The following is a 27,489-nucleotide window of genomic DNA, read 5'->3' on the forward strand; positions in this document are numbered from 1 at the left end:
CTATGAAAGCAATGTCAATCTACATATGTCTCTTATCAAATTCCCAAAGGTTTTTTATTCATAGACTTTTTCTGTTCAGCATCTTTTTTATCAATAACTTGAAAAATAGCATAGATGACATGCTTTGATTCAAAAATGAATTGCTTTATGATGAAATTGTTCTTAGATAATGCTTATAATTATATACATTAGTCTATAAACAAAATTACATTATATACATATACATGTATATTATAAATATATAAATGCCAATGCATATATGTGTATATGCACAAATATATTCATTTTGCACACATATATACATATGTGTATATGTATGCTTGTATGCATGCACATATGTGTATGTGCATGTGTATATAGATACATACGTGTACATATATATTCATACACACATGTTCGTGTGTGTATGTGTGTGGGTGTGTGTAGGACAGCTGATAACTACACCTCCAGAAGACATCAGCAGTCCTGCTTAGTCAGAGGACTGAGTTGCTCTTCCATACATATACTCTGTAACATGTATTAAGTCGTATGTATTCCTGCCAAATGTTTTTTCCTACGTTTCTTTGACATGTCTCCATGTATGTTCTTTATAACACTTTTTATACATAGTTGTTTGGGCGTAGTCTCCTACATTAAACTGTGAGCTCCCTGAGAGCACGTATATCTTATACTGCTTTTTTTTTTTATCCCCCATACTAATCATAGTGCCTGGCACACAGTAGGTGCTTAATGAATATTCATTCACTGATAGTTTATTCTGCCCACTAATGTTGTTTGCATGTGTGGGAGAGTGTTGTGTGGGAGAAACATTTTAATTATCTCTTGTCTCATTAAATGTCATTATTTTGAAGTAATTGTGTTCTTTTGCTGACTAGCAAAAAGTAAAACATTTTTGTAGAACCTTATGAGTAATTGTTTTTGAATGAATGAATATCAATGGAGCCCAGAGAACCTGAGATATATTATTTAGGGGAACCCATGTCTGAAGTAGGCCATGCCCTGAGTGCTGAAGATTGCACCATCAAGTACAAACCCTTCATTTTAGAGATGAAGAATCTGATGCCTGGAAAGGAAAAATAGCAAATTAAAAAAAAAACAGTTTGGAGAAGAACTGTGACTAGCACTCTGGTTTCCTGACTCCCGCTTTATAGCAGCTTGTTTTGTATGTTTTTTTGTTCAGCCACACCACAGCTAATTTTTTTTCTTCAGTTGCATGCATAATTACTTTTATTTCTTGACTTGCTCTCAACAAAGGACTCACAGAATTGTGAAGTGATGAGACATAGAAGCCAGCATTAAAATGTACACATACCCTCAAAAGTGAGAGGGTTTTTTCTAGGTACTTATTTATCACATAGTCTTAAATCACATTTATTGCTAGCAGTTTGAAATTACTTATTTATTCGTTTTTTAACCATACTATAAAAAAGGGAGTTTAATTTCTTTCCTAGAGACAGTCTGTAACATAGACTGGTTTGTCAAGAGTGAAGGAGTCTGAAACAGGTAAACAACTTTTCAAAGGTTACTAAACATTTCTCTGCTAGATTCCATTGTAATATTCTGCTTCCAAATATTAAATAATGCTTGCATGAATTTATTTATACATAAATTCTGCTTTGCCATGCGACATGACACAAATAAAAACACTTCTAAATCAGGAATGTTCTAGAACACTGTTTAAAGCCAATAAGACTCAGAGTCATTTGCAATATCACTCAATCTCAATGATCCTGAGCAAAAATGTTTTGCAAGAAAAGATAGTTGATTAACTATAAAATAGTGTCTGGAAACTGACTGATGAGATGCAGAATGTCAAAATGCTTCTCATTTTTACCAATCAGGAAAAAAAAAGAATAACCAAATAAATTTTTGAACTTAAAAATTACTTAGAAGAAGCAATCATTCCCCCCATTAATTTTAGCCAACTCTGCAACATTAATGTTTTTCTGAGGTTTGACAACGATGTAAAACAATGTAGAGCAGAAACCCCGCCAGGTACCAATTGGTTTTACGCTAAGAACTCTGATAAGCCTGTCTACTCAAAATGAAATGTTCATCTCAGTGCAGATTACATTTCGATGCTTCACTGCATCTGTAGATAAAATAGTTCATTTAGTTTCCTGCCTCTCCCATTCTTAATGTCCATTTCTCAGCTTCATTAATGACCAGTCTAAACAAAATATACTATCTTTTAAGCAGGATATGTAAATAATTTTGATTATCCACTATGATGATGAGAAGTAGGCATAGGAATTTTAAAAACAATAATGAAAACTTGTAAGGTTCACTCTTTCTAAAGTAGTAAATTTTGACATTACTTTCTGTTTTAGAAGTACTAATTTTCAAAATTCTAATTTGGTACCTCATCCTACAGGTTACAAAAAATATTAATCTTGAGAATTATCTGAGAATGGAATTAAGCTTTCCTCTCATTGGAGAACTTCAAGGAACATCTGGATGAACTCTTTTTAGGTATGTTGTAGAAGAGATACTTTTGTAATATGAGCTAAATTAGGTCACCTCCATTTCTTCTAACTCTGAAGTTTTTACTTCTAACTGAGCTTTTGTGATTTTGTGAATTTGTTGTCACTTAATCTCTCTGTCTCACTTTACTTAACTATAAAATTAAATAATAGTAAAAGTTCCCTCCCAGTATTTTTGAGAAGATTAAATAAAATAGCATTTGAAAATTCATCACACAGAGCCTGATACATAGTATCAATTTAATAAATGCTTATTTCCTTCCTTGATTTATAATAAACACAAAAGTTATGATTTTGTATTCCACATGTCAAGAATACTGGAAATGAAATCAGAAAACCTGTATAAAAATCCTGATCTACTACTTACTTTCTGTATTACCTTGGATGAATTACTTACCATCTCTGGGCTAGAGTTATTTACTTTGGGCCAGAGTAAAATGAGAGAGTTGGAATAAATTGCCTGTCTGTTGTTCTTACCTATAGACGATGTAGAGTCTTAGAGCATTTTTAGCATCTCCTTCCCTTTGTATCCCAAATAGATGACCAATGGATTAGAAGTGGAAGGAAACACAATTCTAGTTTTAGAGTCTGGATATATTTTCCCTTTTTTCTAGTCAACGGTACCAGTGTTCGCCTTCAAAACAGCCATATGTTCCTGACATAGAATACAATTTTCTGGAAGTATTTCTTACCCTGAATTTCACAGAAGGGGCAATGTGAATATCACCAATGTGTTCCCAGTCCATTTTTCTTGTTTCAAATTATTCTTTTGTTCCCCTGTTAATTAATTCAAACAACTTCCTGGTTATTTGAATGTTATTTCTTATTCTTCTTAAGGACAAATGGATTTTATTGTTTAAAAAATGTCAGATGCTGTTTCTAAAGCTGAGGTTGTGAGATACAACTTTCCTACTGAAATAAGATATCATTTAGGTATACTTCATTTTATAGAACAGGAGAATGACTGAAATGGTTATAAAATTAATTTCTAAAAGATAATTTTCATTCCCCTTTGCTTTTCATGAGATTTTTTCTATAATTAGGTTCTGATATTTACATAGCAAGGAAAAATCATGACAATGAAGAAGCATTATGATGAAGTCAATTGAACCCTAGCTCTGAAATTATAAGACCTGAGTTCAGATTCTGGTTCTCTTGCTATTTGCATGATCTTGGGCCAATCATTTAAAATTTCTGAGCCTCTGTCTACTCAACTGCAAAAGAGAAGTGTAGACTATATGGCTTCTATAAGGCTAATTCTAATTCTGAATCTCTGATTCTATAAGCCTGAATTCTCCTAAGTATCAGCTGAATACTTTGCAGTACAACTAATTAAACTTTACACTATCATCACATGTGAAGTTAAAAAAACATAGTAGAACTACTTCCAGTACCTCATACCAACCTAAAATATTCTTCGTTTCTCATAGTACCTGCCTATGCTACTCCCCTCCCCCCTTTACAAGTAAAGTCAAACTTTGTTCAAGACTTGACAATACTTAATAAGTAGGCACTTATAAAGCATGTTCTATGGGATAGGCACTATGCTATGTATTGGGGATACTAATATAAAAAGATAAATATAATTCCTATCCTCAAGGAATGTAAAATCAAATGGGCAAGAGAATCACATAATCTACAAAATATGGCACTTGCAGCTGCAACACCAAAGCATTTTGTGGACAATCTGCCAACCTCTTCCTCAATCAGTATGTTTGTTCAAAAACACATACATAAGAGATCCTACTTCTCAATATTATTTATCTGACTATTCTTTATATGAATATCTATTAAAAAGGAAAGAGAAAGACCACAATATCAAGTGCTCACATGTCACAAAAACTCCAGAAAGATACCAAAAAAAACTAGGCATAATATAATGGTAAAATGGAAAGAATACTGGACTAACAATTAGTTTAGTTAAGGTTCTTACACCAGCACTGTCAGTAACTTACTGTGTGTTGTCAGGTTACTCAATATCATCTCTTAAATGAGGTATGAATTAGCTAATTTCTAAAGTTGTTTATTCTGACAGTTTATGGATCTTTGGGATACATACAGAAAATAATAAAAAGTTGGCCATGACATTATATAAATTTGCCTATCATATTTATTATTATATCTTAATAATTTCTCTTACACATTGCTATTTACAGGTATGATTATATTTACATTCCTTTGTCTAGCTTTCATGTTTTAAGATGAATAACTTAAGAGATTAGGGTTATTTAATTTTCTCCTTCAATGCCTTCATATGAAAAGACTGGCTCTAGAGAGATGGACTAGAAATTTTCCTTTCCCCATGAAATCAGCAATATAATATAAACCACCGTTTGTACTGGTTCTCTTCAAGATCAATTATTTTATTCAAATAAAACATGACATCAAAATTGCACATAAGTTAATAAATGCAAGATTAAGTTGGATAAGGGCAAAAAGATAAGTTTGTGTAAAAAGACTGATGTTTTAGGAAAATCTTCATTATGAAGGTTACTATAGTTATTAATTTTCTAAATGCTGTCAGGAAAAAATTGTAATAACATATCTGAGCTGAAGTAATTTTCCATTTTCAGCAACTGATGAAAATATAGGTATTGATAGTCTAATTTGCATTTTGTCATCAAGGGAGTATTAATTTTTTCCACCCAAATATTGCCTCAGTGAGCATGTATATATATATCAATCTCTTTCAATTCATTGTGAATTTGTGGAAGGGAATTTTGTGATATTCTAGGCCTCTCTACAATTAAAAAAATATATCATTGCCAAGTAGGAGCATTTGGACCATCAATATTGAACTCTTTTTTTTATCACAGCTTTATAGATCTGGAGCTTTAAGAAATCTAACAAGTCACCTCATCTAATCCCACTTCATTTCACAGATGAGGAAACTAAGATCCAGACAAGATCACATGAGTTGTGAAAAGTAGGCAAGCTGGGAATTTGAACTCAGGTCCTCTAATTTCAAATCCAGAATTCAGTAGTTTTCCAGGGTAACATTCAACCTCTACTTTTTTTTTTTTTTTTTGGATTCTGTACAGAAAGTCATTTACAACATCGAAAAGTTCCTGGTAAATAAACCTCATTCATGTCACTACTGAAAGAATAAGAAAACAAGTGTATCTCTATCCTCAGATTAGCCAAAGAGAATTGTATAATTTTAATGTATGGAATCAACACATTTTCTAAGAAGACCTTTAAGGCTATATTTTATCTTATTGAATCAAGAGCTTCTTAAATAATTCATAAAGAATAGACATAATGGCATTTTATATTTGCTATGACTCTTAGTCAATTTTGTAATTATGAAGATATGATCTACTGTAGAGAATTTCCAGTAAGTTGAATAAGATGAATTAATGGGATCATATAATATTTGGGAAACTTGTTGTCTTCAGTGATTCCAAATGGCTTCTTGTTTTAAAAACCTATTGTTTTAACACTGATATTTCCTTAGTAGTGTTACATTGTTATAAATCATAGAATAACATAACTTAGAAAGAATGAAATTACATATGACCAAAGGACAAAGGGAAGATGTAAGGTAGCTTAAGTAGCCTTTAGTGTTCTCAGGATCAGTCAATCAATCAACAAGCATTTATTCAAAGCTTATTGTATGATAGTCACTATGTTGAGCACTAGGGATACAAATAAAAAAGCAAATGCAAACCTGGCCTGAGGAAGTTTACATTCTAATGGAGGATGGGGATACATACATATACACATACATATACAAATACATACACACACATACATATATATATACACACATATACATGCAAATGCAAGCAAGTGGGGTTATATCAGAACATATAAAATTAATACAGAATAGAAGGAAATAATCTTAGAAAGACTGGAATGAGTATCTGTGATATTGAGGAAAATTCCCAGGAAGGAATAGTACTTGAAATAAGTTTTAAATAAAGCCAAGGGAGAGGATTCAGGGAAGATGTTGGAGTAGATCAGAAAATTTCAAACTCTCAAGATTTTCCTCCACAAAAGAGATAAAATAGCTCCTTTTGGTGTACATAGAGCCATGAAAACAAATAATAATAGGAGCAAAACAGATGTCCTCTTTGGATAATTGGAGGAGACCTGAAGAAAATTGCAGGAATAAATTTCATCCCTGTGAAGAATAAATACCTCCAGGCCCGGGTCCACTTAACAACAAGTTGCTTAAACAAGAGGCAAGCCTTGAGGTTAGCTGGGTTGGGAAGCTGCCTCTGCCTGGCAACAGGAACTTTTACTACTGGGTTAGTGAGGGCAGTTGGGCATCTGACTTAGGGAAGATCGAAGGAATCTCTGCTGACAAAAAACGCCAGATCCAGCTGTGCTGCAGAGAATGGCAGGGGCAAGAAGGAACCAACAACGCCTGGTGACTGCAGATGCAGTGGGGCAGGATGTTGCTGACTGTGGGCACTTACAGGAGGCTGGAGGTCTTGGTTTGAGTACAAGGTCAGAGGGGAGAACTGAAGAGGATCAGAGGCCAGAGGCCAATCCCCATATCCCAGGATTAGAAGCAACTATGAAAACTAAATTATTACAAAAAATGCACAAGCAAAAGAGAAAGAATCCACTTATAGAGAGCTACTATGGGACTAGAGAAGACAGACGTTCATTTTCAGAAGAGGATACTGAAGTAAAGAAACGTACTTCCACCCCAAAGAGTAATGTCAAGTGGTCACCTGCCTAAAAAGAATTCATTGAAGAACTTTTTTAAAAAAAGATTTGAAAATAAAGTGAGAGAGACTGAGGAAAAATAAAAAAGAAAAGTAAGAATAATACAAGAGAAACAAAAAGATTATGACATGAAAGTCAGCCTATTAGAGAAGGAAATCCAGAATCTTAAGGAAGAAAATGCCTCCTTGAAAATCAGAATTTGACAAGGGGAAATCAGTGAAGCTGATTAATATATTTTATATATATATATATATATACACACACATACATACATATATGTAGAACGAAACAAACAGAAGAGAATGTGAAACATCTCATAAGAAAAACGACCAATCTAGAAAACAGATCAGGAAGAGAAAACATAAGAATAATTGGGCTACCTGAAAGTTCTGATCAAAAAAAAAAAAGAATCTTGATAAAATAATACAAGAAATAATTAAAGAAAATTGTCCTCAAGCATTAGAACAAGAGGGTAAGTAGAAATAGAAAAATTCCACCAATCACCACCAGAGAGGTCCTACAAGGAAAGTTCACAGGAATAATATAGTTAAATTCTAACCCTGCCCCCAATCAAGGACAAAATATTATGAACAACAATAAAAAGAATTACATATGACAGTATCACTATTAGAATCACACAAGACTTAGCGTTGGCAACATTAAAAGATTACAGGTCTTGGAACACTATAGTATTTATATATATATATATATATATATACATGTATATATATATATTATAAATATATATATATATTAAAGAGAAAAAGAACTGGGCCTCTGGCAGAAAATATAATACAAAACAAAGCTAAGCATAGTTTTGAATGGAAAATGTTCAGGACTCTGTTAAAAAAATCTAAACTCAGTAAAAGATTTGACATATAACAGCCAAGATAAGTATAAGGTATACACCAATGGCCAATTACAAAGGACTCAATAAGGATAGAATGTTTGCCTTTTATGTATGGAAAATGCAAGAGCTATGTCAAAGATTGTTACTAGTAGTATACACAGCTTATAAGAAAAATTGAGGTAGACTTGAGTATGAAAGAGTAAAACTGTTCAAGAACAGCTGAAATAGTAATTATCCTATACCAATGAGGTGCAAGAGGAAGAACCAATACAGAAGAATTAGATGTTGGAGCAGGGTTGTCAGTTCTGGAAACCTAATTTCATTGGCAATGGATTTAAGAGGGGACATTTGTATACGTCTAGAAGAGCATAAAAGTCTTCTAAATTAAAAAAAAAAGAAATAAAATTCTAAGAGGGATCTTTAGAGGGGAGGGTGAGGGGACAGGCTAAAAGGAGTATGGAAAGGTGTTTAGATTTAGGAGAATGGGAGGATAAGTTAGGGAGCTTTAGAGGGGAGGGGGAAAGAATAGTTCAAAGGGATATATAAAAGTTTGTTCAGATTTAAGGGAATGGAAGGATAAGGGAGGGATTACTGTAGTGGGTAGCAGGTAGAAGTAAAGAAGGAGTTAGAAGGAATAGGAAAAAAGATACGTACAAACATAAAAATAAGATTAGGAGAAGAATCTCTTGAGGAAAGTATATTTTTATATATGTGTATATGTATGTATGTATGTATGTAGGTAGGTATGTATGTATGTATGTATATATCAATGCCTCTATATAAATATATCCATGCTCAATTGTGGGTAGGGGGAGGAAGGGAGAAGAAAAAAAGTAAAAAAAAATGTACATCAGAGAGGAAAAGAAAACTTATAAGGAAGCAAAGAAAACATGGATGGCTTTCAACTTAATTCACTATATTTAATATATAGACTTTCTTGAAATGACAAGTTATTGCTATATAGTTTTAATTCTCTCCTATGTTCTGCTGTGCATGACATGTTTTTTCTTTTGCTTACTTTATTTTTAAGTTTATAATGTTTCTTTTTTCTTTTTTATTATGTGGTTATGCCTTAATATTTGTCTAAAATAAACAAATAAATAAAGACAGAGATTCCAGGAGAGTGGAATTGGGAAGGAGAACACTCCAGGTATGGGCGTGAGATGATAAAAAAGCATGGAAATGAGGGATATAGTGCCATATATAAAGAACAAAAAGAAACAACCATTACGACTAGATCAAAAAGTTATGTAAGAGGACTGGAAAGTTATAAAGTATCTCTGAATATAGTTCGGAGTTGAAATTTCGAAGGACCTTTTCTTTGATTCTGAAGATAACAGAGAGCCACTAGAATTTGTTGAGCCAGGAGCTAGCTCCTCCATAAGAAGAATAGATAAGAACATTCAGATCTGTGTTTTGGTAAATTTGTTTTGGTATATGATGGGATGATGGGTTGGAGGGAAGAGAGACGAGGCACAGAGACCAATTAGAAGGTTTTTTCAATTGTCTAGACAAGAGGTGATGAGGGCCTGAATTGGAATTGTGGACATGTGAATAAAGATAAAGGGATGCATGAGATGCTGTTGAGAAGGAAATAAATAAAAAGATCTTCTAAATGGTTAAAGGTTTAGGATGAATGGGAGGGAGATGTTTAGGATGACACTGATGTTGCAAAGGCAAGAAACCACAGGGCATCATTTTCCCCTAGAAATTAATACAATTCACAAGGAGGGAAGTTTTGATGTGAAAGATAATGAATTTATACATGTTGAACTTAAGATACCAATTGAATTTCCCATTTGAATGGTAGAAAAGGCAATTTGTGGTGCATGAATGTAGCTTGGGAGAGTTTCTAAGGCTGAATAAATTGATGTAGGAATCATATGGATATATATTGATAATTTAACCAATTGGAACTGAGGAGCTCACCAAATAAGAAAGCTTAGAGGGAAAAGAGATGCTATAGGATGAATACTCGTGGACACCAGAGTGAGTCAGTGTGGCACAGATAAAAAGCCAGAAAAAAAAATAAGAAGGTGGTCAGATATCTAGGAGAACCAGGAAAGAACAGACTCATGAAAACCCATAAAGAAAAAAGTAAACAAGAGGAGAAAATGATCATGTGTTGATTGCTGCAGAGTAATCTGCACAGATGAGGATAAAGAAGAGATAATTTAATTTGGTAATTAAAAAGATGTCACTTGCCACTTTGGACAAACAGTTTCTATTGAGGTTGGAAGCCAGTTTGCAGAGGGTTTAGTAAGGATAGAGGAACAATCATCTAAACTTTTTTTTCCCCAGAGTGTTTAGTTGAGAAGGGAAGGACAGATATAGGACAATGACTGGTGGACTTTGTATGATCTAAGGAGGTTTTAGTATTAGTTTTTAGGACAAGTTACATATGAATGTATTTCTAGGCAACAGAAAAGGAGATTAAATATAATGGAGAAAATGCTGAGGACAAGTTACTGAGAAGATAGCAAGATCAAGGATCCATGTGGAGAGCTAAGCTTGGATGAACAGAAAGATCACCTCATAGTAAGGCACTGGAGCAGAAATGATAATGGCAGACAATGTCAAAAGGATATGAGAAAGAAAGACTTAAAGAATGGTCTCAGCTTTTTAGTGACAAATGAGACAAGGTTTTCAGCTAGGACCACAGATGAGGCAATTGTGAGGAAGGCTTGCAAAAGATAACAAAACAAAACAAAACAAAAAAACCCTGTTTGCAACAGCTCCTGTAGCAGTTGGGGTAAAGAAATAAAAATATGAAGGGATAGCACCAGTAGCAACTTATTCATGAGAAATTAAAAAAACTTGTTTTATATATTCATGACTAAAAAAGGTGAGCCAGTCACTTAGAAACACTGACAGACAGGAAATGGATAGTCTAATAAGAGTTGATGCTCCCTAGCAGGAACCAGAGGACACACTATGTAATAAATATGGCAACTGAAAAAGATCTAGATTTTTTTTTTAGATTTAATTGAGAGAAATATAGTTCTATAGTACTCTGTCCTGGGTAGATCAAAATGATAATACTGTGTTCAGTTTAGGGAAGACCTATTAGGAAAAGCACTGGTAAGCTAGGAATATGCACAAGATGCTTGATGCTACTGCTGACAATGATGACAATAGCTAGCATTTAGGTAGTATTTTAAGGTTTCTAAATCAGTTTATAAATACTATCTTATTTGATCCTAGCAACAACCCTGAGAGGCAGGTGTTATTACTGTGCACAATTTTACAGATGTAGAAATTGAGACAAAAAGAATTTGTTATTTGTACAAGGCAATAATAATAACTATCTGAGGTCAGATTTGAATTCAAGTCTTAACTATGCTCATTTCACAACCTAGGATACAAAGATAAATGAAGATCAGTTGAAGAAACTGGAGACATTTAATTTAATTAATAATATTAAATGTTTGATGAATAGTAAAGGAGAAAACTCGCTGATCTTGACACGATAACTGTCATCAAGTTTTTGAAATGTCCTTTGGAAGTTCAATTCAACTTGTTTGTTTGATTGACAGAATCAAGATATATGTGTGCATATATGTATCTTTTTTTTTTATGGTGCCAATTTTAAATAATTTTTATTCTCCAGGACAAGAATTGCATTTCCACTTGTTTACAGTACTGATAAAGTGCAATGTTGTTCACTTCTCTCCCCTCTGCACACATTCAAGTATTCAGAATGCCCAGATTTATACAGTAGCTTAAATGTTACTTTTAAACTGCCACTGCCTTGGCTACAAATTTTGAGTCCTTCAATTTTTGGAAAAGCTGTGTGGAATGCTCTTTCTTCTGTTGTTTAGTCCACCTCTTCAATAGTGGGTCCAGAAGAAGCACCTCCAGATGGGGCTGCTCCACCCTCCGGGAATGCACCAGGCATGCCTCCTGGCATGCCCCCTGCACTCTGGTACAGCTTGGTAATGACGGGGTTTCAGACCTTCTCCAACTCTTTCTGCTGATGCTCAAATTCTTCCTTCTCAGCAGTTTGGTTCTTATCCAGCCAGTTGATTATTTCATTACATTTGTCAAGGATCTTCTGTTTGTCTTCATCACCAATTTTGCCTTGCAGTTTTTCATCTTCCACTGTAGCCTTCATGTTGAAAGCATAAGATTCAAGAAAATTCTTGGAAGACACCTTGTCTCTCTGCTTCTCATCCTCAGCCTTGTATTTCTCAGCCTCCTGGACCATACGCTCAATGTCTTCCTTGCTCAGACGTCCTTTATCATTGGTGATGGTGATCTTGTTCTCCTTGCCTGTGCTCTTATCCACATTGAGAGAATGCCATTTGCATCAATGTCAAATGTCACTTCAATCTGAGGAACACCTCTGGGTGCTGGGGGGATTCCTGTGAGCTCAAATTTGCCAAGCAGGTTGTTATCCTTTGTCATTGCCCTCTCACCTTCATAAACCTGAATAAGCACACCAGGTTGGTTGTCTGAATAGGTGGTAAATGTCTGTGTCTGCTTGGTGGGGATGGTGGTATTACGTTTGATCAGAACCGTCATAACTCCACCAGCAGTTTCAATTCCAAGAGAAAGAGGAGTGACATCTAACAGCAACAAGTCCTGCACATTCTCAGATTTATCTCCAGACAAAATGGCAGCCTGAACAGCTGCACCATAAGCAACAGCCTCATCAGGATTGATACTCTTGTTGAGCTCCTTGCCATTGAAGAAGTCTTGCAAAAGCTTTTGGATTTTTGGAATTCCAGTGGAACCACCCACCAGGACGATGTCATGAATCTGTGATTTATCTAGCTTGGCATCTCTTAAGGCCTTTTCCACAGGGTCCAGCGTGCCACGGAAGAGATCAGCATTCAGCTCTTTGAAACAGGCTCGAGTGATTGATGTATAGAAGTCGATACCTTCATAGAGGAAGTCAATCTCAATACTGGCCTGGGTACTAGAAGAGAGGGTGCGTTTTGCATGTTCACAAGCAGTGTGAAGACGGCGAACAGCCCTCTTGTTCTCACTGATGTCCTTCTTGTGCTTTCGCTTGAACTCGGCAATGAAATGGTTGACCATTCGGTTGTCAAAGTCCTCCCCACCCGAGTGGGTGTCCCCAGCTGTGGACTTGACCTCAAAGATGCCATCTTCAATGGTAAGAATGGAGACATCGAAAGTACCACCTCCAAGGTCAAAGATCAACACATTTCTCTCGGCACCAACCTTTTTGTCCAAGCCATAAGCAATAGCAGCAGCAGTTGGCTCATTGATGATTCGGAGCACATTGAGACCAGCAATGGTGCCAGCATCTTTAGTGGCCTGACGTTGGGAATCATTGAAATAGGCTGGTACTGTGACGACGGCATTTGTGACGGTCTTCCCAAAATAAGCTTCAGCAATTTCTTTCATCTTGGTCAAGACCATAGAAGACATTTCCTCTGGATAGAAACTTTTGGTCTCCCCTTTGTACTCCACTTGGACCTTAGGCCTGCCTGCATCATTCACCACTGTGAAAGGCCAGTGCTTCATGTCTGACTGTACAACTGCATCATCAAATCTGCGACCAATCAGACGTTTGGCATCAAAAACTGTGTTGGTGGGGTTCATTGCAACTTGATTCTTTGCAGCATCACCGATTAAACGTTCTGTGTTGGTGAAGGCGACATAGCTGGGGGTGGTCCTGTTTCCTTGGTCATTAGCAATGATCTCCACTTTCCCATGTTGGAAGACTCCCACACAGGAGTAAGTGGTGCCAAGATCAATGCCAACTGCAGGTCCCTTCGACATGGTTGCTGGGAAACCGGGGGTTGTAGCTGACTGCTGTGGAGAAAGAAGGGATGCTGCTGCACTGAGTAGCTGCATATATGTATCTTATATATGCTAATATATGTAAATCTTTTTTCTACAGAATAACTTTTATGAGAACTTTGAGCATGGCTCTGAATAGTAGGCAGTTGCCTGCTGAGAATTAGCAGTGAAGGAAGAGAAATCTTCCGTCAGCCTCACAGTACATGACCCTAGTTTCCACAAAGGCTAATTTCCCTACCTTTGCCAGGACTTATTACAGTAATTATTCCTTCTTTCTCAGATTTCTTCAATCTCTCACTTTCTATTTACTTGTAAATGTATTGGACATGAAAATCCTTTTTAAAAACAAGTCTTAATTTCCTCATTTACAATATGCAGCTCTAGTTCCATGTATTACTTCTTCTGTATCGTATATATAATATGTATGCATGCATACATACCTATATGTATCAAGGTGTCAGTGTATATATACATACACATATATAGATACATGTACACATACACATCTTTCTCTGTACATGTATATATCTACATATTTAGTATATGTATATATACATATACATATATACACACATAAAACATGTACATACATACACATGTATATATATGTGTGTGTATATATATGTATATGTAAATTGTCACTAGCTCACTAATAACTTTCTCAACCTCTTAAAATCTCATTTCCTTTCTAACATTCAACTTAACCTATTCCTTGGATGTGTGACTACATTTTCCTGATTCTTCTCTTTTTCAAATTCTTCTCTATTTTTTTGTCTCTTCTCTATCCTTCTGATTCTTTAAGTTGGGTATCCCCAAAGTTTTGGTCCTTCCCTCAAGAGAGTGAAGTAGAACAATGGATAGAAGGTGGGGCTTGGGATCACGAAGACCTGAGTTCAAATTCTGTTTCAGGGACTTATGATCTATATGGCTCTGGACAATTAATTTAATCTCTGTTTGCCTCACTTTCCTCACCCACTCTAAGGGGATAATAATAACACCTGTCTGTTTGTTATTTTCCTTCATTCTTGAAGAGGACCAAAATGACATCATCATGATAAAGTGAAGTTTCAGTATGTCCAGCTGTGGCTGATCAGACCAATATGAGCTCAGAATGCTCTACCACAGACTGGGCACAGATAGTCCATGTGAATATTTGGGGTGGTAACTCCAAATTTATGCATCCTATGTTTCCTTTGTGCTGTCTCAATTCTGCTTTGCTCATAGAGCACCTTTTCTGATGTGGGCACACCATGCTGAGTGGTCCTGTGCCAGTGCCTCCCAAGATGCACAGTCAAATCCAAAGTTCTTGAGAAAGACCTCGAGAATGTCCTTATATTGTTTCTTCTGCCCTCCATGTGATTGCCTGCTCCACATGAGTTCTTCATAAAATACGTTTTTTGGCAAGCATACATTTTGCATTGGAACAACATGGCCAGCCCATCGGAGTTGCACTGAAGCATAATTTGAATGGTTGGCAGTTCAGGTTGAGCAAGGACCTCAGTGTCTGGTACCTTATCCTGCCAGGTGATCCTCAGAATATTCCTAAGAAAGTTCAAAGGGATGAGGACTCTGGGAAGCTGCTTTAAGGAACCCTCCCCCCCAGCCTTGAAAACCCAGATGTCCGTGTCTCCCTCTCTCTAACTATGGTCAGACAGTATCTGTCTGTTGAATTATGGTCAGGCAAAGGAAGCCATGTCTGTTGTCTTTTTGACTTCTCTGTATTTTCTTTCAGGTTCAGGGTGCTGACTCTTCTGAACTTGGTAAATGATATGTGTGCTTGGTTAAAGGAATGATACATATGCTTGATTAAAGTGATTATTAACCCCTTGAAAGGTGCTTTCCTTTTTTGAATGCAGATCTAAGAAACTATGCTAACAGATACCCCTGTGTATGTTGGGGTGCTTACTGTTACACTGTCTCTCAGAGTTGTTGTAAGGAGCAAATGAGATAATATTCAAAATCACTTAGCACAGTGCCAGACATGTAACACATATAAACATTAGCTGTCGTCATCATCATTGCTAATTATGACTGTTTATTTCTATTATTATTATTACTTTTCATGATTGTGCATTAACTTTCATTTCCATGTAGATAGCTCCCAAATGAATTAAAAAAAAATCATGCACATCTATTGTATAAGCAATACTTGCTGGGTAAGATTCCAGGTTTAGTAAGGTGCTACCTTGCTTTGATGGAACTTAGTCTACTAAGCATAGAAGTCAGTTTAGACAATTCCATTACAAAATTTTCCTTTTTTTTCTGCTATAGTCCAAGAAACAAGTATCTGTAACCTTCACCTGTCTTCCTTCTATTCATTTCCAAGAAAGGTATGGTGCAGTTCTTAAAGCCAGGCTAATTTAAAGATTTTTATGGAACCCTTAAGCTCATGATCTTACCTCAGTAACTGTATTTTATGACAAGATGTATGAATTTAAACATGCAGAAAAGTCTAGATCTAACATGTGTACTGACTCCCATATATGTTCATTTTTAACGTTCTATTACATATATATATGTGTATATATATATATATATGTATATATATATATGTATATATATATATATATAGAGAGAGAGAGAGAGAGAGAGAGAGAGATACAGATATTGATAGATCTGTATCAATCTAGCCCTCAATATTGATATTTATGACACCAGTCATTTAAGGATACTTTAAGGATCAGGAACTTCATCTAAAAAAAGTCCATTTCATTGCTTTTGGCCAGCTTTAAAAAAAATAAAAAATGCTTTGAGCAAATCTTGCCTGTAGAAAGTAGTATTCCCTCCCCCCACACACACACACCTTCCCTGGCCATGGCATAGGTGTAGGAGGGATGTATGAAAATAAAAATGAGTAATTACTTTGTGAAGAGCAAGGCAGATGTAGAGAGTTATTTATTGAATCCAGGAAGGCTGATTTGTTTTAACAAACAAGGCTAGGGACAAAGAAGAACTAAAAGTTAGAAGACTGATTTTGAGCAAATTATCTGTGTGAATGATGGTGCCACTGAAAGAAACAATGAAATAAATACTTCAGGAAAAAAGTTATCAAGTTTGCTTTTCAATAACTTCTTATTTCCACTTCTAATATTACTCTCAGTCATTTTGTTTGGGGTTAATCCATTTTTATTTGTTTTTATTTTTTGGTTCAATTTTATATTATTTTTTGTTTCAAATTCTCTCCCACCCTCTATGTCTTCCCTCAGCCATTCAGAAGGCAAGAAATAGAAGACTAATTACAAATTGGCATGCAAGCTAAATTTCTGCATTAACCTGTATTGCCAAGGCAATATTCACAGCACTGGTGGTGACTATGAATATGCTGGGGTAGTTCTCAATCATAAAGTATAAAAGTCTCTATATAGAAGGCAGAAGAAAGAATGTTTATTTAGACACTAGAAAACCAAATTGCAGAACTAGAAAGCTAAATCTGTCATAGTAGCCAAGAAGTTAATAAATATGATTACCACAGGGGAAGAAGTCATTTCCAAACCTCCCTGTATTTCCCCATCTGCCCAGGACCTCACAAGCAAACACTTAGGAGCCTGAGCCTTGCCTGCCTGCCTGCCTGCCTGCCTGAGTCCTCTCTCCTCTGTCCCAACAATACTCCTTCACTTCCTCCTGGTTCTGCTCCGTCTTTCCTGTTCTGTTTATTCAGCAAGCTACTCCCACCATATGTGACTGAGGCTTCCAAGTGATTTAAGCATGTCATATGGGTCTATTAATGAATGAAAAAGATCTTTCCATTTAAATTGCTATTATATATCCATATTCAAAAATGGAGGGAGGGAAGGAGAGAGACAGACAGACAGAGAGAATGCTTCAATATGCACCCTGAGTCTGTCAATTCCCTCTCTGGAGGTATATAGTATTCATCATTAACCTTTTGAGATTATGATGGGTCATTGTGCTGATCAGAAATACCAAGTCGTTAATAATTCATTATCTTTATAATGTTTCTGCTACTGTGTAAATTTTTTACTTGATTCTACTCACATATGTCTTTTCAGGTTTTCTGAAACCATTCCTTTCATCATAGCTTATAGCATAATACTATTCCATCATTCATAATTTGTTCAGTCATTCCCTGATGGATGGATAATCCTTCAGTTTCCAAGTACTTTCCACCACAAAAAGGAGCTGCTATAAATATGTTTGTACATATGGATCTCTTTTATTTTTCTTTGATCTCTTTAGCTTACAGACCTAGTAGCATTACATTTTTTTACTCCCAGTCTTCAGACCTACATCTCCAACTGCTTACAGGACAATTAAAGTTAGAGGTTCTGTATTTCAGACTCAACATGTGGAATAATTTGTACATGCATTTCAAATACTTAAATACAACTATTATGTTTTCCCTCACTTTATTCTTCTATATTAAATTTCCCCACTTCCTTCAAATGATTCTTCAGATGGAACAGTTTTGATTCTGCTTGAATAACAATGACCTTTATTGCTGTCTTCCATATAGCATTCCATTTGACATCATTTCTTCTAAAATTAGAATAAAAAATGAATGCAAGAAATGTGATTAGGATTTGCCAGGCACTGTGCTATGTACCATGGATATCTTTTTTCTTATATTAGAATAAAAGCTCTTTGACAGCAGGGGCTGTTTAAATTTTTGTTTCTATACTGCAGAAAAGTTGAGACCTAAGATTGCCTAGATGTGATGACTCAACCACAGGCAAAAGAGAATGCCTTCAGCACCAGAGCTTGAGTGTCCAGGGTAGATAAAGTGTGGAACATAGAAGCATGGCCAAAAGATAGCTAGGGTGCCATGTGTTAACTAGAGTTGAATACAATATTTTTGATTTGATCTGACCGTGGCAAAAGATTATTTTCTCTCTCGTATAGTTTTTCCATGTAGCCTAAGAACTCATTTGCATTTTGGAAGACCAATTCACAATTCTATTGAGTTTCTAGTCCCCTAAGAATCTTAGGTTATTGTAGAGTTGAGCCAGAAAATACCTAGCCTGCTCCTCTACCTTTGTATTTACTATTTCCCATTTGTGATATTTTTTTCCTTTTCAACTATGCTTCATGAAACCTCTAACTCCCTTTAAATCTCATTGCAAATTCCACCTGCTAGGCTAGACATTTCATGATTCTCCAGGATGTCAATACTCTTCCCAAAAATATTATATTGTAACTATTTGATGTATAATTCAATTTTACTTATATGTGCACTTGCTGTTTCTTCTCAATAGAATGTAATCTCCTTGAGATTAGAAATAATTTGTTTAAGTCTTTCTAAACCCAGTGACTAGTATGTAGTAAATACTTAACAAATTACCCTTGAATACAGAATGAATTATTTTTAAATATTTATTTTTCCTAATTGCACTTAAAATTTTTAACATTTTAAAAAAATGAGTTCCAAATTCCTTTCTTCCCTCTCTCTCCTTCCCTTCCCACTCCTTTAGAAGGTTCTAAATGTGCAGTTCTGCAAAACACAATTCCATATTAGTCATACTGTAAAGGAAAACCCCAAGAATAACAAAAAAAAGGGAATGAACTATTAATCCTAATAGCATTAATGGTACTAACAACAACCAACCACAATAATACTGAATAGTTCTATAATACTTTAAGATTTAAAGAAAGCCTTCTTTACCAACTCCTCAATGTATTTGTTACAAGTACTTCCTACATTTTAGAAATGGATGACTTGTCCTTTCATTGAATAGGATCATATCTCTAGAGCAAGAAGAGAAGTCAGAAGGCATCTAGTCATTTTATTTCACAGATGACGGGACTGAGGTCCTCCAACAAAGTGACTTGCTGGATAGTAAAATACTATGTGTAGCATGTATAAGAAGCAAACCAAATGGAATAAAAAAAAACCTTTTTATAATTTAACCACCTGAAGATCTTGAAGTTTGATGTAACTCATTATATTCATCTATCAAGACCTCTTGGCAGCCTAATTCTGTCTTCCAATATACTTAGTGTCCTTATAACCTCTTGTCTTCTCATTAGTCATTGTTTTCACTTGCTTCAATATTTTTGTAGATGTTACCCTTTTGCAAAGTAAATGTTATTGACAGTTATTTCTATGCTGAATGTTTTTTCATATTTTTAATCTATCTCTTTATTTACATATTTGCTTATCTGTTTTACTGAGACAGCAGAAAGTAATCAAGTATCTATCAGATACTATCTCAGATGATCTGTTCTTTGCAAAAATATGACTATATATGTGTGTGTATATGCTTTTGTGTGTATTAGCTTATGCACATGGACTTAAAATAATGACTGATCTATTGAGTTTTGTCCTCAGTGCTTCTATAAACCACTCTCATCTAGTTCCCTTTCATCCACTTCCATTTCTAAGTCCATAACTCTACTATTGGTACCAATATGTGCATATATACAATTGATATATGTGTGTACTCTCACTCACACATACATACACACACACCTTCTATAGATACAATATTTGGATAAATACTTTATAGATAAAATATTTTATTATCATTTTAGGGTAGAATTTTTTGTTTCAACAATTTTTCCTTTAAACTAATATATTGCTTCATAACCCAGTTTCAAACTATATTCAAAATAGTCACCTTTACTAGATGACTAATCTTTCAAAGATGGCATTTTAATCATGATGGTGTGCTAGGATTGTGAATGAGAGCAGCAAGAAATGAGCCAAACTACCCACAGGAGATTTGAACCCAAAGATTAACTTTGACTCAGTGCAAAGAAGAATAATGTGCCTGCTCTACTTCATACCTGCAAAACTGCAACTGAACTACTTTGTCAGGTAGGAGGCATTAAGAAAATTGGTAACCCTTTAAAATCATTCTTCAATTAATCACTGCAGAATTACTGTAGAAATCCCAAAGAACTAGTTATGACATCCACATTAATACCAAATGAGTTCATCATGATTAATATTGTGACAATAAATACCAGAGGAAATTAATAATGATTGGGCTATTACTTTAATGCCTTGCTACATAATTCAAATATTTTTATATGCAAATGTAAGCATTTTTGAATATCTACAACTTTTTGTATATAATTTGTAAGTAACTTTCTAAGTGCTTATATATATACATTTATAATACTACTTTTAATACTTACATGTAATCAGAAAATATAATTCCATTGTATCTTAAAATGGTTGAGCTGGAAGAAGCCTGTGCAATTACCTATTCTCTTCCTCTTATTTTTACAGATGAAGGAACTGAAACCCAAAGGTATTATGATGTTTTTTAAGATCTTTAGTGAATAAGCAATTGAAACAGAATTTTAGCTTTTTTTATGTCCCATTGCAATATTCAAACACCAAGGGTAATTATGAATATGCTAATGTAATTCTGAATTTCAAAGTATAACAGGGTCTCTATATAGAAGGCAGAAGAAGAACCTTTATTCAGACCCCAGAAAGCCTTATTCCATCACCAGAGAGCCAAATCTGTCATAGTAACCAAGAAGACAATGCACATTAGCACTATAGGGTACAAAGCTATTCCCAAGCTTTTCCTCCACTCCTTCCTGGGCCTTCCCACAAACAAACACTCAGTAGTCTATCTGTGCCTGTCTACCTGCATCCTTTCTCCTCTGCTGCCAACTGCCATCACCAACATCCTTCCAGTTTTGCTCCACCCTTCCTGTTCTACCTGCATAGAAAACTCCTCCCACAACAATGTGACTTACATAAGCAGGTCATATGGGTCTATTAATGAACGGGAAAGATCTTCCCATTTAAATTACCATTGCATCTATATAGTATTCTTTCTGCTATTTCTTCAAACTCCCTTAATTCTAAATCCGGTCCAATAATATATTCTTAACATATTAATAATGGTTTTATTATATATGCATGTGACATGCATATCTATGATCGATGTGTGTATGTATTTAGCTATCAGCATAAAAATTTTCAAAAGTAAATCAGTTACTTTGGGAGTGAATGGTTTAATTACATTGATAGAGTTAGACCTTTGGGAAAAATAAAATCAATGGATTTGGTTAACCTTAACACTTACAACTTCCATTAAAGCTCTAATCTTTTGACCTATTTTGCTATGAAACTGATCTTAGCTTTTTAATACCAAAATTACTGAAGTACAAGTTCTGATACTTACTTGAAAAGTCTGAACAGGGGTCCAAAATATCCTGATGCCTGTTGTCCATGGGCTTTCTCTAACATATGTAGAAATACAAATTACTATAAAATTTGTGATAATTGTATCTTGGGGTTGAAGAGTAGGTCATTAACCACAGAAAGTACCTTAAGATATGGAACAATTGTGATGAATACAAGCAGACCAAGTAGATTCACTTTTGAAGTTATGGATGTATTGAAATACTGAAGAAGAAACTAATGGATACTAATGGATAGATTTAATTAATCTATTTTTAATATCACCTACATTTACTTTACTGTCTCCAGTTCCTCTCACCTCCTCAGAGAACTAGCCTATTCCCTATAATAAATATTTTAAAATGACAAAAATCATTTAGGAGAACTGATCAATAAATTTAAAAAAAAATATGTCTTCATCTAAATGCTGTGCACCCCTGACCTCTGAAAATGAGTTGGGAAAGATTTTTTTTTGTATCTCATTTTGAGCCACTATGGTTCTTTTTGATTTTGAAGCATTCATTTTAAAAAAATTTCTGATTTTTGTCCTTTGCTTTCCATTTACATTGTTTTAGAAATTTAGACATAGTTTTCCTGATTCTGCTTATTTCACTCTGTTATCAGTTAATTTAAGTTCACAATTCTTTATATTCATCATGCATGACCATTCTCTCAGAAAAAAAATTTTGTGATGAACATATGCCATGATTTGTTTGGCCTTTCCCCTCATTAATGACATCTACTTTTTTTCTAGTCCTATGTATAAATCCAAATTGCTTTCAGGAATAATTGCATTAATGTACAATGTCACTAACAACATACTGGTTGGCCTCTCTTTCCACCATTCCTTCAAAACTGATTATTTTCATCTTTGATAATTTTCTGAATATGAATTGTTCTATTTTTTTCCTTTGGAATATTGTTTAAGAAGATTTTTAAAAATAATTTGAAGTGTTTTGAATACAAAATTCTCATTAGACATTTAGTTATTCTTAATCATTATCAATATTGTTCTAGCAGCAATAATTTTGTTTGTGTAGAAGCTTTACAATTTCATGTAATAAAATTATTTATACTCTCTTTTGTAATCATCTTTATTCACTCTTGATATAAAAATTTCTCTCCTATCCATTATTGAGAAAGGTATATAATATATTTCTCTTTAAATTTTGATGTTATAATTTTTAATACTCAGGTCACATATATTCATCTTCAATTATTATAGAACATGGTGTAAGATGGTGCATTTTAGATTTCCCAGCAGTTGTTATTAAATTAGGAGTTTTTCCTAAGATTTTTATGTTTTCAGCTTCATCAAAGACTGAGGTGTTAAGTCCTATTATTTCTAATTCTTGTTTTTTAGATATTTACTAAATTTGTTTAGTTTTGCGATGTATTTTGAAATCTATTTCCTTTCATTCATCCCTACCTTGTTCAAATATTTCCATGATAACCTATACTTTTGTACATATTTTAATTTTTGTAGTAAAATCAAACACAATGGCTTTTTGTTTCCTTCTTTTTAATTTCTAGGGGAAAACATAAGAGGGAAAAAATACACATATCATACATCATAAAGATATATAAAGGCATAGATAGAGATGTTTCTTTACATATACAAATATACAGAGAAAGAGCTAGACTACATAGGATAACTATTTCTGTTCCAAAATTGATCATGAAAACATGAGTGAGATGGATCACTCTTGGAAAATTATAAAGTAATGATAATGATGGCAGTCTTCTCCTTGGAACAAAGCCTTATTTTGTAAATTGAGTAATTCTTATGAAGAATAGTCTTCCACAGAAATCATATGGAAATGAGTAATTGCTAAAACTCACACTAACTAATAATAATCTCTAAAGAATTCAATTTGAAGATCATCAAATAGCCAATAGAGAAGTGGGTGTTGGGTGTATATAGGCTATGCCACATTGGAAAAAAGGAATCAAGAAGTGATTGTGAGTAGGCTACCAAAAATTTATAGCAAAAAATACATAAGAAGATAGAGTAGTTACATAGACCAAGAAAGGGATAAATAGGAAATAGACTGGTCTTAAGCCCACTATGCTACTTCTCAGACATCTCTATGTCATTCCACTGCGAAGATGTAACTTTTCCCATTTCCACCCCACCACTGTCTGTTCTGGCTCTGATATCAGTGACTGAATTAAGACTACCACTTTTGGAAAGGATATGTCATCCTTCTGACCCATGATGCCAGTAATCATTAGATCTGACTTTCCTATCTAAAATATTCCTCCAGTGCTACCACTCCCCTGTATATCCTATCTTCCCTCATTAAAATATGTGCTTCTTGAGCCTAGGCATTGCCTTGCTTGTCTAAATTTAAATTCTAAGTACATGTGACCTGGTAAGCAATAATGCTTGATTTTTTATTTATTCATTCATATAGGAGGAGAAGACCCTCAGGGTTCCTGGGTAAAAGAGAAGTAATTACTATTTAGTATTTAAATTCTCTCTGTACTAGGTGGGTGGGAATTTGTCCAGTCTATGAGCTCCAGAGTAATTTGAGTCTGAGGCTTGATTTTTGAGCAAGAAATCTAGACAGTAAATCCAGAAGAAAAAAGGCAGTTTTGGGGGGTAGAATCGAGGAGGATAGCTGCTACTCACTCACAAGTTGTGTATGTCCTTCATTCTTGAAGGGGACCATGACATCAAGATGATGACATGACTTGCAGCTGACTTTGGTTTGAGTGAAGGAGGGCTGTGCAAACTGAGATGAGAAGGTACAGGAGTATTATAATCTCTACCAATGGAGCATGTACCCACATTAGTGCAATCATAGATCCATTGAAGTTAATCAAGCATTGTAATCCACCCTTCACAAATTACTAATAAATCATGTTCAACCATAATAAATGAGAAAATAATTGAAGTAATATTTTCTTTCAAAAAATGGAAAATATATGTATCACATTTGATTACAGTAGTTCTCAGAAGTTTTGCTATGCAATGTAGCAATTTCTTTTATAAATTTGAGGATAAATTTCATTTTTCCTGAGTAAATAATTTTGCTCTCCTTTCTGCCTCAGGAATATTCACTGAAAATAAATCAATTATTAAGAATCGCTGTTTGCATGGTGATTCTATGCCTTGCTCGGGGCCTTAAACTTGAATTTCATAACATTTCTTATTAAAAAGGGATATTTGTCTTTTAATATTATTTATAATTTGGGGGAGGAGTTATTTTAAATCATAATCATAGAAATACAAATTTCCATATCAGATATTGTCCCTAACAAATATAACAGATTTCTTATGTTTTCAAATTTAGTGTAATTTGTTTTTGGTTTTGCATTCTAAATTTGATGCTCAACTAGATTATATATGTACATCATTTTGTCTAAAAGATATATTTATGGAAAAGTTCTGTTTAAATTTGGAATTACTGGGCTTAACTTTCACTTTTCATATCTCCATAGAAAAAGAAGTTGTTAAATTATTTTAAATTATAAGGAAAATATCATCCCCTCTAAGTGACAAATTAGATCATAAGCAATAGCTTTTTTGTGGGGGAGCACTATAATGCATTCTTTCCAAAAACAATACAACTGACAGCATAGAATTGAATTTTATTAGATATGATTATATTTAGTGGGGCTAATCCACACATAATACATAAATACATACATGGATATATCACAGCAAAATCGTAGTGTAAGATCACGTACCACACGTACCTCTATCTTTGTGGAGACAAATGAATATAGATTTTTGTTATCTTATTTTTTCTGTGACTATGTATCAATACTTTAATACAACTTAATCATTCTAAATATAAGTAATGGATGAAATGCTGTTTCTAAATATTCAAACTCACAAAACCTATTGATTTGTATAAAAGTGTGACTGTGTCTCCAGGGAAAGAATTTGGATGAATGTGCTTAAAAAGCATTGAGCCTTAGCATCAGTGATGTTGACAAATGAGTACACACATATGTGTATGTATGTATATATATATATGTGTGTATAGATAAATAGATGACAATGGATATTTTAAAAATGAAAACATTAATGTATATTTCAAATAAGGCCAACTTCGACATCCAACTAGGGCTCCTATTGTGTCCTTTTGTTTTAACAATCAGCCTCTTAAGGAGGTCTGTAAAACTTTGGCAACACAATGAGAGTGCAGTTGAATTTGAACCATGATGAATCACCAGGGAGCCCTCATTTCTGTGCTCATTATAGTCTAACCAAACGTGACTGAGCAACTTAAAAATCAAATCAAGTTCTTGGGTATCTCAGGGGGAGAAAAGCTTCAAATGAAACCTGTGGAGGGCAGCTCGAAGAGAACAGTGTCATATTCTGATGTCAGATAAGCCTTCATGCTTCATCAAAAATCGATATTTTTCTTCTTCTCAAATAATTTATTTTCATCAGAGCACGTCTTGTCATATACAGCAAAAGCAATGTAATACTTGTGTTTAATATGCACCTCCTTGCATTGGTATCTTGCAAAAGATGAAGATTAATATCAGCTGAACCACTATTTTTCCAAGCTGTTTATCTGGAAATGCTTAAAGAAAAAGGTTTTAATAATAGGTTCTTTCCAGATGTAAAATTTCATACCAAAGTTTCTCTCGATCTCATACTTTATATCCTTCTATCTTTCTATTCACTTAATACAATTGTTTCAAAGAAGAAAATGCAACTTAAAAATTCATTCTTTTTATTTTTCATTTGTATATATTTTAAATATATCTTAAAACCCCTTTGTATTATAATTTCATACAAACATTGCCTAAAATAGGTAAACAAAATATATTAAAATTTAGCATCCTATTCATTTGAAAACCTTTTTTCTACTCAAATAGCTATTAAAAGAAATTACGTCCTTTAGATTATCAGAATTCTAACTCAATTATTTGTGTAACTCTTGAATATAATATGATATAAATATTGTATTTATACATAAAAGTATAATAAATATAAAACATGATATAATAGTTGATTATAATTATAGCATTCTGTAATTAGCCTTAACTTTAGCCTGCTAAGAAATTATAGGCAATAACTGTATTGCTTACTGTTTTTAAATGTTTTATATAGAAAAAGAGCAATTTCCATACATTTTAAATTCATCTGTTTTAAATATTGTTTTGTTGACCTGACAACAATGAACTCAATAATTCAAGGAATCTACCATTGACTCCATGCCTACTATTATATAAGGGTCAGGATAGAGAGTTTGATTTAAAATAGCTAAAGGACTGAGGGAACCAGGTAACCCTTGCTGCAAAATGAATCAAGGTCAAAGATATTAAAGATGAAAATAATCTGGTGTCTTATGGAAACCCATAAGTATTATTCTATTTTTTCCTTAACCCATCCTGAGGGAGAAGAGGAACTATATAGCAGTAATCTAGCAATTAGTTGTAGGGTATTGGAGTCTATAGCACTCTTTTGTGACAAAGAGAGGAAGAAAAAATGTTGGAAAAGAGTAGTGATAATGAAACAGATTTATAGCCACTTCTAAATGATAAACAGAAATTGAGAGAATAGAATCTTACTATTTCAGAACTGTGAGACCTGCTAACCTTAATTCTGAACTCTATTCTAAACCACAACCAAA

At 34.1% G+C, this 27,489-nt stretch overlaps 1 pseudogene; it reads right to left on the bottom strand.

Annotated features, from left to right (window-relative positions):
- Positions 1-11,595: 11,595 nt before the first annotated feature.
- LOC140529591 (heat shock cognate 71 kDa protein-like) lies at positions 11,596-13,764 on the bottom strand (annotated as a pseudogene).
- Between the last annotated feature and the right edge of the window lie 13,725 nt (positions 13,765-27,489).

The sequence above is a fragment of the Notamacropus eugenii genome, chromosome 2 (genome assembly GCF_028372415.1).
Source record: "Notamacropus eugenii isolate mMacEug1 chromosome 2, mMacEug1.pri_v2, whole genome shotgun sequence".
Taxonomy (NCBI): domain Eukaryota; kingdom Metazoa; phylum Chordata; class Mammalia; order Diprotodontia; family Macropodidae; genus Notamacropus; species Notamacropus eugenii.